Here is a 3,931-nt window from a genome sequence, read left to right on the forward strand (position 1 = left end):
GCATTGCACAAGCCAAAGGACATTCTCTTATAAGCGTAAGTCCCAAAGGGACATGTAAAAGTAGTCTTTTCCTGATCCTCAGGAGCTATATGAATCTGGAAATAACCTGTGTAACCATCTAGAAAGCAATAATGTGATTTACCTGACAGGTGATCCAGCATTTGATCAATGAATGGAAGTGGGTAGTGATCCTTACGGGTAGCTTGGTTGAGACGCCTGTAATCAATGCAGACTCTCCAAGCATTCTGAACTCTAGTTGCTATGAGCTCTCCATGCTCATTCTTCACGGTAGTGACTCCGGACTTCTTGGGCATCACTTGTACTGGGCTTACCCATTCACTGTCTGAAATGGGATATATGATACCGGCCTCCAATAGTCTGGTCACCTCCTTTTTGACAACTTCCAAGATAGTGGGATTCAATCTCCTTTGGGGTTGACGGACAGGTCTTGCTCCCTCTTCCAAAAATATTCTGTGCTCACATACTTGAGGGTTGATTCCCACTATGTCTGCCAAACTCCACCCAATTGTCTTCTTATGCTTCCTTAGCACATCAAGTAACTGCTCTTCTTGTTGAGAAGTCAGTTCGCTTGCAATAATAACCGGAAGCTTCTGCTCATCCTCGAGATAAGCATATTTGAGATGTGGAGGGAGAGGTTTCAATTCTAACTTTTGATCATGGGCAGGCTCTGGATTATCTAGGGCTTGTGAAAATGGCAAAGTGTCCTCATTGTCAATTAAGAGGGTCCCCACACTTGGACCTTGTCCAATTTGCCCCTCTTCAAACTCTTCTTTTTGAACTTCAGCCACACTTTCGTCTATGACATCACACTAGAAGATAGAACGATCTTCTGGGGGGTTGTCAATGACTCCATTCAGATTGAAGATCACTATGCGGCCATCTATTTCAAAGGAGTATGTTCCTGAAAAAGCATCCAATTTGAATTTTGATGTTTTCAGGAATGGTCTTCCAAGTAGGATTGATGATGGCTTATCTGAATCATTATGGGGCATCTCCAAGATATAAAAATCAGTGGGAAATGTGAGCCCTTTAATGTTCACCAAAACATCTTCAGCAACTCCAGCCACTGTAATAATGCTTTTATCTGCTAACACAAAACGAGAAGCCGACCTTTTTAAGGGAGGGAGCCTCAAAACATCATATATGGACAAAGGCATTATACTGACACATGCTCCTAAATCACATATGCAATCATAAATTACTACACTACCAATAGTACAACTAACTATGCAAGGACCTGGATCACTACATTTTTCAGGTAATCCTCCCATTAAAGCAGATATAGAACTACCTAAAGGAATAGTTTCTAATTCATAAATCTTGTCTTTATGGATACATAAGTCTTTTAGAAACTTTGCATATTTAGGTACCTGCTGAATAACATCAAAAAGGGGGACAGTTACCTCGACCTTTTTGAATATCTCTACCATTTTAGGATCAGGTTCTAGCTGCTTCCTGGGCTTCCTTGCAAGCTATGGAAATGGAATAGGAACAGTGGTTTCCGTGGTGCCTGCGCCTTTTGGTGCTTCTTCTTGTGGTTGAGCTATCTCTTCTTCAGCTATGTCCTGTATATCCTCTTCCTCTTCAACATCTTCGATTTCCACCACCTCTTCAGCTGAGGCGTATTCTGGTGAGCTTGGTTCCTCCTGATTCCTCTCCTGCAGTGTAGTTCCAGACCTCAGGGTGATGGCATTAATACCTCCCTTTGGATTGGGTAATGGTTGAGAGGGAATTCCAGTGGTGCTTGAAAATTGGTTACTGGAATTTTGTGCTAAACCAAGCTGTGTCATAAAAGCTTGCAGAGTAGAGGTGAGATCATTCAGACTGGCATTAATACTGTTCACGATGGTACTTTCCATGGCCAGTTGTCTTTTCTCAAAAGCTTGAAATAAATCTTCATTAGAAGATACAGAAGAATGAGTAAATTGAGAGGTTTGCTGCTGATTGTTCGGTGGTCCTTGGTTTTGCCTCAGGTGAGGTGCTCGGTAAGGTTGATTTTGCTGCCTGTTGTTGTTATTATTCCACCTCTGGTTTCCCTGATTATCTCTGCCTCCCCTGTTATTGTTGTCCCTTCAATTCTGGTTTGAATTGTCCTGCCATCCATGGTTATTATTTCCACTTTGATTGTACCCTTGGTTGGGGCGGTCATAGAAGTTGTGAGTGGATGCCACCATGTTGTCTTCTTGTTGGAGCTGCGGGCATTCATCAGTGTAATGGCTGTAATCAGCACAAATTCCACAAATTCTTTGTGGGACTAGTTGTTGGTTTTGCTGCGGTTGAGTTTGCTGAGCTTGTTGATTCAACTGCATTTGCTTCAGCAGGTTGGTCATCTCACAGATGCTTTGAGTTAGAGCAGCAGTCTCTTTGCCAAAAGATACTTCTGCAACGGCTTTCGAACGGCCTTGCTTCTGTTTGTGGTTCCGGGTAGATTCAGTTAAATCACTGATCAATTGTCAAGCTTCATCAGTGGTCTTGTACTTCTTCATAGACCCATTGCTGGAACTTTCCAATGTGGTCTTATCTTGGGGCCTCATACCTTGTGTGATATAGCTGAGTAGCATGATCTTGTCAATCATGTGGTGGGGGCATGCTTCCAGAAGATTATTGAAGCGCTCCCAGTATTCAAAGAGAGTCTCATTGTCATCCTGAACAATTGTAGAGATATCCTTCCTCAGTTTATCAGTAACTTCAGATAGAAAGAATTTCTCCAGAAACTCCTTTCTGAGTGTATCCCAGTTGGTTACATTTGCTATAGGTTGAGTGTAGTACCACTCTCTTGCTTTTCCCTCAAGAGAGAACGGAAAAGCTTTCAGCAGAATTGAAGTTTCATCAGTGCCATCACGCCTGACAGTAGAACAGGCTGCCTGGAAATCTCTCAAGTGCTTGATAGGCTCTTGAGCAGGTAGGCCATGAAACTTGGGCATCAAATTTAACAGTGCGGTCTTTATTTCAAAATCCGTAGCTACCGCTGGATGATGCGCTTGAAACGGTTGCATTGTAAAATCAGGAGCTCCCTCCTCCTGAATGGTAACTCTTCTAGCTGCCATGTTTTCTGCACATAAAACAACGGAATCAGTAGAACGGGGGCTGGTTTCTTCCTCAGATTCACTTTCAGATCCGCCCTCAGAGCGGGCTAACCTACGATGTTCTCTCTTTATTCGTGAAATTGTTCTTTCAATTTCAGGATCGAATATTAGCAAGCGCGGATCAGGAAGTGAACGTGTCATTTGACGGAAGAAACATGCAGCTCATAGTAGCAAAATTAAATAAAATGCAAATAAATAAATTCTAATTAATAAAATAAGCACTCTATTGCAACTCCCCGGCAACGGCGCCAAAAATTGCTGGGAAGCAGAAGCTGATGAATTAAAAAATTATTAAAATTGATACGTTGCAAGTATAGTTCTTAATTCACCGGAAATCTGCCTATCAATTTAGAAATGTGTCACAAAGAGTTTAAATCAAAATTACTGGGAGTTTTAAGTCTCAGGTCGTCTCCCAACGAGTTGCAGAGAAGGGTGCTATCTTATTAATCAGAGGTTCGAAGAAATTGAGGTAAGTAAATTGGAATGTAAACTAAGGGAAATCAAATGATATGAATAAAAGCCTTGACTGGAAATTGATTAGTTAGAATCTCTATCATTGATGGAGTGATTTTAAGATTGATTTATAATTAACGGTTACTCTGTTTAGTTATCCTTTACTAGGTAAGGGAAAGTCAAACAAGTTGGATTACTAGATCCGTTCACGAGTTACAACCCACTTAGTTCAAAGGGATTGGCGTTGGTGACAGGATAGAAATTCAATAATTAACCCAATTACAAATTTTCTTTCAATCCTTCCAACTCAAGAGCTCATTTTCAATCAATTCCCCATCAAGTAATGAAACTACTCACGCATTGTAAATAAT

At 41.3% G+C, this 3,931-nt stretch overlaps 1 non-coding gene across 1 annotated transcript; it reads left to right on the top strand.

The window, feature by feature from the left end:
• Positions 1–2,591: 2,591 nt before the first annotated feature.
• LOC112767975 (small nucleolar RNA R71) lies at positions 2,592–2,699 on the top strand. Its single transcript, XR_003185414.1, has one exon. It is a non-coding gene; the product is annotated as a small nucleolar RNA R71 (small nucleolar RNA).
• The last annotated feature ends 1,232 nt before the right edge of the window (positions 2,700–3,931 follow it).

Source organism: Arachis hypogaea, chromosome 17, assembly GCF_003086295.3.
Source record: "Arachis hypogaea cultivar Tifrunner chromosome 17, arahy.Tifrunner.gnm2.J5K5, whole genome shotgun sequence".
NCBI lineage: Eukaryota > Viridiplantae > Streptophyta > Magnoliopsida > Fabales > Fabaceae > Arachis > Arachis hypogaea.